This window comes from Lycium barbarum, chromosome 1 (genome assembly GCF_019175385.1).
Source record: "Lycium barbarum isolate Lr01 chromosome 1, ASM1917538v2, whole genome shotgun sequence".
NCBI classification, from domain to species: domain Eukaryota; kingdom Viridiplantae; phylum Streptophyta; class Magnoliopsida; order Solanales; family Solanaceae; genus Lycium; species Lycium barbarum.
Genome location: NC_083337.1, coordinates 82,637,424 through 82,650,237, shown reverse-complemented (window position 1 = coordinate 82,650,237; position 12,814 = coordinate 82,637,424).

The following is a 12,814-nucleotide window of genomic DNA, read 5'->3' as shown; positions in this document are numbered from 1 at the left end:
GTATTCCTGAAGGTGTCGCCCATGAAGGGTGTCATGAGATTTGGTAGAAAGGACAAGTTGAGCCCCCGGTACATTGGGCCGTATCAGATCGTGCGAAAGATAGGCGAGGTCGCCTATGAGCTAGACTTACCATCCGACTTGGAGGCCGTACACCCGGTGTTTCATGTGTCTATGTTGCGGAAATGCATTGGTGATCCTGCCAGGATATTCCCAGTTGACGACATTCAGGTGACGGAGCAGCTATCTTATGACGAGCAGCCAATATCTATTCTGGATCGTCAGGTGAGGAGATTGCGCACTAAAGAGTTGCCTTCGGTCAAGGTTCTGTGGCGCAATAACAATCGGGAAGAGATGACTTTGGAGGCGGAGGACGAGATGAAGAAGAGATTCCCCCATTTATTCCCTACGCCTCCTGTAATCTAGATTCTCGTATTTGTTGTATTAATGAACGGATGGACCATGTGTGCTATATATAAGAATGGTTTTCCCGTTATGCTTGTGAGCCTTCATAAGATTTGTTTAACATTCGGGGACGAATGTTCTTAAGGGGGGGGGGGGGGGATGTTAGGCCCCGTGTTTTCGTACAATTGGAAATCGAGAAATAATTATGACTCGGGTGTTAGAAGGACATAAATTTGATTTTTGTGAATATGACTATGTTGGTTGTGAAATCTTTAATGCTAAGACCTCGGGGAAGGCCGAGGATAAAATTGGAATTTCGGAAATTAGTTTCGGGAATTACAAATCGGGACTTTTCAAGAAGTGGGCCAAAGAAATAAAAAAATTACAATTGAAGCCCAAAGGAAAGAGAGGGGCCGGCCAAGCCCATTTTAAAAGGGTCATGTGCTATGCACATGACCCCAAAAGGATATATATCACTATGAAAACTTAGCAAAGTAGATCAAATCAAAAAAAAAATCAAGAACACCCCAACACTAAGGGTTCGGCCGAATAGAGAGGAGAAAAGAAAGAAAAATTCCAAGCTTGTGTGGTGATTCAAAAATCCTAGTTTCTACATATTTGTGAAGTACTCAAGACGCTCTCCGACGTGGTATAATTAGTTTGGCGTAAGATCGACGTTTGCGATAAGTCGGGGTTTCAAGGAAAGGTATGAATTTTGTCCCTTTTATGTTGTAGAATTGATATGAATATGCTAAGGATTGTAAATAGATAGAAATCCCGTGACTTGGAGGTTGGGGAAACAAACGTGGGTGTGTGTGGAGTGTGTATTGGCCGTGACTTGTGGAAGAAAGAAATGGTTTGAATTGATCTTGTTTAAGTTGGCATAATGTGTTGTTGTGATCCTTATATCGTAAATGATTAATTGTTGAATTAAATTGGCGGTGGGAAACGAATGCGGATATTATCGGAAAGCGTATACCTTCGGTATCGCCATGTATATCAATGTATATTTTGGGTGCTAGAGACTTTAGATATGACTTTGCAATGATATTGATGAATTCGGAATGAAACGACGTTAGTTAGAGTGTTCGTCGTGAATTTTAATGTTTTGAAGGATTATGGAAACTAATGGATTTTTGCTGCAATTTTGTGTATGTCTTAGATTGAATTTGGGATGTGTTTGACTAATGTTGTATAGGTAAATTAATACAATTATGTGGATATAGGATTGGAGATTTGAAAGTTTGAATGGAAGTTGCCAACTTAGATAACAAAGTAGAACTTTAAAGCTAGAATGGTGTGATTGTTGTTTATATTGTTTGGTTGATGTGTGGGTTGTTGTGGTTGGTTATTTTGAGCCGAGCTAAGCCTCGGGGATGTTAGATTTATAGGGGAAATGCTGCCGAAATTTCGGTAGGCAAAATTGGAGTTAAAGGCATTTTTAAGCCTAAGAATCTCAATTGGTAACTTTGACCATTTGCAGATTTTGACGAAACGGGACTGGACTTTTGGAAGAGCATATGACGTCTGTGAGGTATGTAAAGCTTCCCGCTCCTTCATTTGGCATATCCTAGTGTGTCAGTCGGATATGAGACCTTCCGGAGCATTTCTGCTCCTCGAAACCCGATCCACAGAAACGTTGCTATTCATTCAATTCAATTGAAGCCTAAAGGCTCCATTTTGGCTAGAATGCCACTATTCGTCCAAAACCTATCGAAATGTGGTCGGGTAACCTAGAAATGATTATGTATGACCCTTGGCATATAACTGCTCGTAAAAATATGTTCGTCACCTCACTTCGACTCGAGGTGGGTCCGCTACCCCAAAATGCCCGGTTTGCCCTTCGGGCCATCTTTGAGAATAAAGTTGAAAGTACCACTTCTGATCTTTGGGACATCCTCCTACGGGGTATGTTTGGACAATTCGATGCGCTAATCTATGTTTTGAACTATATGGACCATTTTGGAAACGTTTTGCAAAAAAATGAAACTTTATGTCGGCTAAGTATTCGACTATTTTGTATTCTAATATGACTTATGAGTTTACCTTGTTTTGAAACACTATTTTGAAATACGATTTGCATTTGTTTGCTCACGACTCCGCTCGTGCCTTATTATGACTTCGTTCACCGGTTCCCGGGCCGGTTTTGATTCATGCGCCTTATGACAATTCGGCCGTATGCTGTGTTACGGTTCCCGAGGCTTCGCCATAGGGCCGGGTTCCGTTTGGAGTTATGATGTGATATGGCTCGTGATGCGATACGCTCACCTATGATTATGCTTGTGTTCGGGGATGTACGGAGATTTGAAACCTTCTGGTGTTATGCTGTGTGTGGCGCCAGCGTCGGAGTGGCGACCACGTTCCTAAGCGTTTGCATGATTCATTGCATTATGTATACATATTATGATTTCGATATAGATTTTGATCTACCCATTTGTACTCCACTTTGACATTTGATTTGCTTTCGGTTTTGATCCATATTTCTGTACTCCGTGCTTTACATACTCAGTACATATTTCGTACTGACCCCCTTTCTTCGGGGGTTGCGTTTTATGCCCGCAGGTGCAGATATCGGTGATCCTCCGCAGTAGGCTTCACTTCTTGCTATTCCGTAGTACTCCTATTTGATCCGGAGTCCACTTTTGGTACAGACTCTTTTTGCTTTGTATATATTCGGTATATTTGACTATTTGGGTACGGCGGGGCCCTGTCTCGCCATATGTCTTTGTTTTGAGTTCGTAAAGGCTTGTAGTCATATATGTGGGGCGAGGGTCCTATGTATGTTTGTCTGATTCCGTTATCTGGTCTTAAGGCGGTCTGTTTGTTATGCTGGCCCCAAATGGCCCTTATGCTTATGTTTGCACTTTTGGCCGGCGAGGTCTACTCCGCCGCTTCGTTTGTATTTGATATGATATTTTGATTTGGCACGACCGCTTAAGACATATTTTGATATAAATTATGTTCGGCATGATTTTGAAAAATTACGAAATAAGTTTGGATTTGCAAATGAATGTGCGATTCGGTCTGGGTACCCAGGTAGGGTGCCAGTCGCGGCCCACGGGGCTGGGTCGTGACAAACTTGAAGCAATAGTTGTGAGGAATTATGCATCTCCATGTGGTGCAGATATGCAGATCGGGCCACCTGATAATTATCCTGGAAATTTAAGAAGCAAAAAGAAGTCAGGTAGTGATTTAAAACAAGCACAATCAAGTGCCAAGATGACTGCACCAGCATAGATTGCACAGCAGTAGGAAAATAGCGGTAGTGCAAGTGTTAAATCTGGTGCTACTAAACAGCCCGTGCCCCATGAAAATTCTTCTAATAAAAAGAAGAAAAAGCAGGTTGCTAGTTCACATGCAAATACTAGGAAATTGCAATTAGCGATATATGGGAATAGTAAGAATGACTTGGATGAAGAATCTACACAGTACTCTCAACAACAAAAATCAGGAACACAGCAGCAACAAATTGGCAACATAGCATCAACGAACAATAAGTGCCTATAACTTGCTATGATTATTTGGTTTACTAACTAAAACTAGTTTGTGGTCTCCTGGAGAACTACTCTACATGGCATAAGAATCAAGTAACTAGTGAGAACTTGAGGTCCTATACTATGTTATTGGCCAAAGGTAACAACAAAGACAAGGAAGATAGCCAATCAAGATCATATTACATAGAAGTAGCTGCTGGAGAATGTTTCATATAGTATCTTAGCATTTTCTTTCAAGTATTTTATATTCCTGCTTATACAAATTTATGGATTTATTGATATATAATAAGTACTTGGGACTGATATGGGAGTAGGTGCAGCTTTATGCTCTTCTTTACCATCAAATGATTTCTTATCTCTTCGGAATGGATGATCAAGAGGTAAAAATGCTCGATGACCCAAGTAACACATCTTACGACTATGTTTGCGATATTGAGAGCAAGTATCATAATTACAGGTGGGGCATGCCCATTTCCCCTTGGTGCTCCATCCGGAAAGCAATGCTAGTGCTGGAAAATCACTAACTGTCCACAATAAAGCTGGACGCATTAGAAATGTTTGGTTAGTTTCAACATCATATGTTTCCACTCCCATTTCCCATAGTTCCTTCAACTCTGCAATTAGTGGTTGTAGGAACACATCTATATCGTTTCCAGGAGATGATGGACCTGGAATGATCATTGACAACATTATATACTCCGGCTTCATGCAAATCCATGGTGGCAAATTATAGTTCATTAACATAACTGGCTATGTACTATGGGAAATGCTCATGGTTCGGAATGGATTGAAACCATCACTTGAAAGACCCAATCGAACATTACGAGGATCTTTAGAGAAATCCGGGTGCAATGAATCAAAATCCTTCCAAGCTTCCTCATCAGCAGGATGTCTTAAATTCCCATCTTTGGGTCGTTCAGTAGCATGCCATCTCATGGCTACAGATGTTTCAGAATGCATAAATATCCTCTGAAGCCTAGGTTTTAAAGGGAAGTACCTTAAAACCTTTGCTGGGATTTTAGTGTTCTTATTAGTCAAATCATCACGAACATTCTTCCATCTAGAAGAACCACACACAGAGCAATTATCTATCTTCGCATTGTCATTCCAAAATAGCATGCAGTCGTTAGGGCATGCATGAATTTTCTCATAACCAAGACCCAAATCTTTTATCACCTTTTTTGCCTTGTTGAAAGACTCGGGTAGCTGAGCAAATGGAAATGCCTCTTTTATCAAGTCTAACAAGTCTAAAAAGGCTACATTACTCAACCCGTGAATGCATTTAAACAAGTACAACCGAATGGTGAAACTCAACTTAGAAAAATTCTTACACCCCTGGTACAACTCTTGTTTCCCTTCCTCAACTAATTTGAAAAATCTCTTTGCATCTTCAAATGGTCCCTCTCTCACTCCTTCATGCCTCAGATCACCTTCTACATTCCTAAAAGTATCATAAAGTAGTCCATCGATATCGTCATGCATGTCGGAAGTTTCATCATCATTGGTTGGATGCGGCATATTTGTTGAAGAAAACCCTTCCCCATGGAAAACCCATTTGGTGTATCCATTAACAAATTCATAACCAAACAAGTGATTCTCCACCACCGTTCGAGTATGCCAATACCGATTAAAACACCTTTTACAAGGGCATAGTATTTCATTTCCTTGAGAAGCTCGTTCAAATGCCTTATCAAGAAAATACTTCACTCCACGATCATACTCATTGGTGGATCTTCGGAGATCCATTTAACTTTTATCTATAGTATCCATTGAATATCCTATGTGCCACGAGCATAACATCAAAATCAAAATTCAAATAGCAAATTTCAGCAGAAATGCATACAAAAAGAGAAAAGTATCAATTTCCCCATCAACCCAATGTTTTGCTTTGAAGAATGATCCAAGAAAAAGAATAATTCCATGGTTAGACTACATAGAGATCACATTTTTATCAAATCCACAAACAAATGCAAAAGATTTTTTTTCCCACAAAGATTTAGTTCTCTAGTTTGAAGAATGATCCAAGAAAACCGGAAAAAAAAAACAATTCCACAGCTAGACTACATAAAGATCACATATTTATCATATCCAGAAACTAAAATCCACAAACAAATGCAGAAGATTTTCTACAAAAACCCAGACTTTCAAGAATGATTCAACAAAATGGAAGAAAAACAACAATTCCATGGTTAGACTACATAAAGTTCCCATTTTTATCAAACCACAAACTAAAATCCACAAACAAAAACATGCAAATGCAGAAGAACCTTTAAAATCCACAAACAAAAACTTGCAAATGCAGAAGAACCTTTCTTTCCTTAAAAATCTAGTTCTCAACTTTGAAGGATGATCCCAAGAAAATGGAAGTAAAAACAACTCAACAACTAGACTACATAAAGATCACATTTTATCACACCCATAAACTAAAATCCACAAACAAATGCAGAAGATTTTTTGTTTCCACAAAAACCTAGTTCACAAATTTCAACAATGATCCAAGAAAAAGAAAGAAAAAGGTAAATTCTACAGCTACACTACTTAGATATCCCACTTTTGTTTCGCACCCAGAAACTAAAATTTACAAACAAATGCAGTAGATATTTTTTTCCACAAAAAAAAAAAAAAACGAACCCACAGTTCACAGATTCAAGAAATTGTAAGAAAATCAACAATTCCATAACAAGACTACGTAAAGTTAACATTTTTATCACACCAAGAAATTAAAAATCCACAAGCAAACTCATAGAATTTCTGATTTTTAAAAATACTACAACAATAATACATGTCAAGAGAGAGGGGAAACTTAAATTTCATGGAGCAAACCTATAGATGCAAAAAGCAAGAAGACTAATTAGCTGAAGAAAAGGATGAATTTTGCTAGAGAAACTTCAACTGAGAATAAATTAGTGTCATTGCTAGGGAAACCCCATATTGTTAAAAGCTTCAAAGAAATATTTCATGGAATGTTTCAGTGATATGTTTATTCAGATACGGTATATTTTTTGGTCATTATTTTTTATTAAAAAATGGGGGTTTTGGCGGGTCCAATAGAATAAGTGGAGGGAAAATAATGGGGGGAAATATTGGGGGAACTAAACTGTCCCAATAGCTAAATTTTCTTATATGACTATTGCAATAGAATCATCTATTGCAACGGTTCCAATACCCGTTACTAAATGTACGTCTATAGCATCGGTTATCTGACTAATGCGACGGTTTAATTTTATAAATGTGTTGTTAGGTCAATGTGTCTTTGCAACGGTTAAAACCGATGCAACATATATTCTATTGCAACGGTTGAGTAACTGTTGCTAAAAAACCGTTGCTATAGGCCTATTTTATAGTAGTGATAATGTGGATGAATAATGACTATTGTTATGGTATTGTGAATGTATCGTTGATGTTTGGGAGTTGATATACGTTATGGAGGAATGTCGTATAAATAAAGGAGATGTTGTCCGCTTTTCTCTAGCTTTAGTCATATATGCTAGCTATCGATTCTAATGATAGTATGACTTTAATGAAGGTAGAAACGCGAGCGTTGGAGGAGAACGCGCAAGTGGTAAATAGTTGAACGGAAAAGGTATGTAAGGCTAACCCTTCTTTCATAAGGCATGGTTCTTTGGCCAAATATCTAAATCTTCTATGAGACTATGATATCCTTCAAATGATTTGATCTTCCGAGCTAGTAAGCTCACGATTTGTGATACGCCACGATTGTACTAAATCCCTCGTATGACGAGTAAGCATGTAGATATAAATGTGATGAATGACGATAATAGTAATAATGATGTTGATGACGATTATGATAATGATGTAAATAGTAAAGATGCTTGTGAGCTATTATGTATATGTGTCTATGTATGACTATTATAGAACCCTGAGCTTATGAGGCCGGGTAAGATATGTAAATAAGTATGTATATGATTACGTAACGCGCGCACACCTCTGCAGATGGTACGGACAACCCTGATGCCTTGGTAGGGCCAGGTAGATGTAACCGTGACGCCTTGGTAGGGCCAGGTAGATGTAACCCTGACGCCTTGGTAGGGCCAGGTAGATGTAACCCTGAAGCCTTGGTAGGGCCAGGTATGTGTAACCTTGAGCCTTGGTTGGCCAGGTATGTATGAAACACCGACCCTGCATGGTCGGGTATGCTATGTAAATGCTATAAGATATGATTATGTATATGATATTGATATAAGTATGAAAACGAACATGATAAGATATGAATGCGAATAAAGGTGTGTATGTGAATATGAGAACAGATATGAGACAGATACTGATATGGATGTATGTACGTAAATGCGCATTAGGAACAGAAAGATCCTATGTACGGCAAGTAAGTGCCCATGACGATGATATTGACATCTCCCATTCTATGCTATTTCTTATGTTGCTATTTATGCTTCTATATTGATATTGATCATGATTTACATACTCAGTACATTCTTCATACTGACGTCCTTTTGTTTGTGGACGCTGCGTCATGCCCGCAGGTGCACAGGGAGACAGGCTTGATCCATAGCTGCTTTCTCAGAGATTACATAGCAGAGCTCCATTTCATTCGGAGCCATAGCTTTCGGGGGTCCTGTCCCGCTTATGTGATATGTTATACACTTCTTAGAGGCTCGTAGACATGTGTATATGGTTAGATGTGTCTGGCCTTGTCGGCCTATATTTTGTATATTATTTTGATAGCCTTGACGGCTCATGTACATTGACGTGGTATAGATGCCAACCATGATACGAAAGCGTTGTCGTCCAATGGGACTAGTATGATTGATCAATAGAAATGTATGCTTAATTATGTGGCTCACCTAGATGTAAGAGTAAGAGTAAGCTAAGGGGTGCCCGGGTGGGCTAGCACCGGGTGTGTCACGACCCAACTAGGGGCCGCGACGAGTACCCGATACTTGTACCGAGCACCCCCTATCTCGTATCGTATTCTTATAACTAAGTGGGTTGTATGAACATCATCGTATTTTTTTTGTTGCTTAACATTAACACTAATAGCACAATTATACCACGATGAGAACCACAAAAGTACAAAACATCTGACTGTGCATAACTCTCTACGAGCCTCTAAACCTAATACATATCATCACAAAGAGGGTCGGGTACTGCCGAGCCCGGACATGTGCACAAAAGTAGTACCAATGGACTTGAGCTCTGGAACAACTGGAGCACTCTCAATATCTCGCTGGAGAAGCTCCTAAGTGTCAAACCCGTCAACCTGTCTACCTGTGCGGCATGAAAACGCAGCGTCCACAAGAAGGGACGTCAGTACGAGTAATGTACCGAGTATGTAAGGCATGAATAGTAACATAATATGAAAAGTAGAGCATATCATGTAAAAGAGAGTATCCTGTACATATGGAACATGTCATGTGTAGGGCTGTAACTTATGCATGTGAAATATATGATGATAAGCGGTGACCTGTACATGGGAGTGCCCCTTAAGGCGGAATCATGCATGCTCACTTTTACCTTTATATATACATACATAATCTGTCTGCATCACATAACATCATTAGCCCGCGTCCGGGGTAATCATCTCGTGCCGCCCACTAGTGGTGGTCGTGCCCGGCCATCTAGGCTCTGTGTAAACATAGCAGCTCGCCGTAGCGGTGGTCGTGCCTGGCCATATAGGCTCTGTGTAAACATAGCAGCCCGCCGTAGCGGTGGTCGTGCCTGGCCATATAGGCTCTGTATAACTGTCACATTTCAAGCATGCAAGAGAGCCCAATCAAAAGCTATAACTCTATCGGAGTAACGTAAGGTCGAAATCCTTCGATTACATTATGGAATAATCGTGGTCATTTTGTCTCACCTTGAAGGAACGGTAATTATAAGGCGAGACTATCAACGAAAGATAGCATTTAGAGAAGACATAGAATAAGATCATAAGCCTCTTAAAAAATTACTTCATATACTTTAGAGTCTCTTAGGACACGAAATCATAACAAGGAATAGAATTGAAATCATGAACTAACTCGTTGTCCTTATATTCATAGTAGATCATTAACTTACGACTTTTAGACATGGAACCATTCTTGTCATAGTCATCATAGACATATTCTTATCATTGTCACCATAGAGGTCCTCTCATTAGCATAGTTACAAAACTTGTCGTTTGATAGACGGAACAATAGAGAGGAATCCGAGGGCAATGGGCCCACCTCGGGTCTAATGAGGCGGCGTACACAATTTACGTATGTTACATGTCAAGGCGTTACTTGTGAGGGTTTTAGGGTAGTCGGATCCTATTTATGCGAGTTCTAGAGGTTTAGGAAGTTCTTCCAACATTTTACACAATTTTTAATTCAATTCTACTGAATGAAAAAGGGGAAACTTTAGGCGCGGATTCCGGAGGGTAGAGTTATCCCCGAGGCTCACATCCAACATAATATCACCAATCACACTAACAATTTCCATATTCAATCCAAGACACATTATAACAACTCAATCAATTTTCTACTTCTTTCAAAACCTTCCAACTCCAATAAAAACAATAACAACCTTATAATATATATTCCAACAACACCACACTAATATCATTGTCTTCCATACATGTAAGAACATAATTTTCAATTTACATAATCTTCCAAAACAAGCCTCCAACTACTAATACTTCACTAAGCTCATTAGGCTTTTATTTGCAACATAAAGTTCACAACACAACAACCAACATACCAAATAAAACTTGCTCACCATTCCTTCATAATTCAACACATATACACGGCTATACATACAATATACACCACACGGCCACCATTATGCATACACAACTACAACCTTTCCAAAATCATTCAACTTCCATTATCAACATAACATTCCCAACAATAACAACCAAACACTAAGCAAAATACTTGGCACATAATTTCCACACACACACATATATCACACGGCCACCACTCCCATGTTCACATTCCATATGAATTTCATCCATTTTTGTACACTACAACAGACATATACATCCATAACATATAAAAGAGTATAAGTTCTTACCTCCTTCTTTGATTCTCCAACTTGCTTGATTTTCCAACTTATGAATATGGACTTTTCTTGCTCCAAAGACCACTCCACCTTACTAGGGGCCCTTCAATTGGTAGGAAATGATTTTTGAAGAAATTTTTGCCCTTGGCCGAAATGCCTATGGAGTTTTGCTCCTTTTTTTTTTTTTGCTCTTGAATTCTCTAGAAAGTTATGGTATTAAGATGACTAATTCATCTTTTAATACCATTCATTAATTCTTTATGGGCCTAAGCCCAACCATATGGATGACTAGGTGGTCCATTTAATTTCCAAGCCCATATATTATTTTGGTCTTACAACTAATGAAAAATTGTTTTTCTCCAAATTCCAAATTTTCCCTTCGTCTTCCTCCATAATTCCACGAATCATATTGCGAATTTCCCTTTATGCCCTTGACCTTTCTTAATATTCCTGCTTCTAAACTCTTCATAAGCAACTCATATGCCAAGCAAAACAAAAATAGGGCCTTGCTTGTAGTCTTCCCGCGATTGTCTTGAATTATCCAATTGTACAAAAATGCGGGATATAACATCCTCCCCCCCTTTAGAACATTCGTCCTCGAATGTTAAACTGGCCTCATAGTGTATCACAATACTTCGGGGAGGTCTCCTTCGTAGATATCTCACATGCCGCTTAACATATCCCTTTTAGGAGCTTAGGTTGCCTTTATGTCGTAGGTCAATTGAGTTAGCTCCGAACGCTGATCCTGCGTTAATAAGTCCCCTTTATTGGATCTTGAGTCGTCATTGTCCATTTTAGGTCTAACATGTTCTCCCCCCTTTATTAAGAGGGTCTACACACGCCTATGCCCTCTAAATAATCGTCGCCTTCCGCGATTTTTTACAATTGTGATCCCCTTTTCCGTGGAGCCTGCCGCGTCTATTCCCTCGCTAGATATGTTCCCGTATATCATCGTATTAGGGCTCTCTAGCCTTAACTAGTGTGGCTCGTTATCGGTCTTACCCTGCGACATCTGTACTTATATCCTTCATCATGTCTTTTGAATCTCATCCAGCTAGCATATTTATGTATCGCGACACTGTTTGTTAGGGTTCTACAGTCCCAGATAAGATGTTGTGTACATATATACATTCCACCACTATTTTACTTACACCCACTTCCTAACACTAATCAACTTTCTTTAATCCCAAAACTCTGTCATGCTTTCTCCTCTTCTGCTGGTCTAGTCCGTCTCAGCCTCCACGACTTCTTTAGGGTTTCTAATTACTTTACACACTCTAATTTACTTTAGGCCACCTGATTTCATATTCGTCTCTTGTTCCCACATTCATGAAATTTTCGGCATACTTCCCAGGGGGTCACCCATCCTGAGATTGCTCTCACCCTGGCACGCTTAACCTCGAAACTTTAATGCATTTCAGCGTCTTAGTGTTAGTATCTTCGCCTCCACTCCCTCGCATTACCTATATCACATACTATGGGACACATTTGGGGTCTTGACCATTTTTGGAACGCCGTCGTAACACATATATTTCTTTTCAATACCATTTTGGCCTTCGTAATCACTATTATTCACCTTTTACCTATGTATTCAGCTACTTTTCGTTCTGAATTCCCAATTTCCCAATACGTTCAGTAATATAGGGGTGGCGCATGATAAAGAAAAATCTAGATCAATTAACATGTGCATATAACAGAAAAGTATCAATAGTGTACCTGTAGCCGCGTCTGGGGCAGGTTCAGGATCCTGCCGTCCCGTCAATGCATATATACGGTGCGGAGGACCGGCTGAACTGGGTGCCTCTCTTCTGCCTCGGCCCCGGCCTCCCGGGGCCTGGGAAGTCTGTCCAGGAGGGCGTACGGATGAAGAAGAATCTGCTATGGACCCCGCGGGTTGTCCCCTGCCAGTACCAACCATG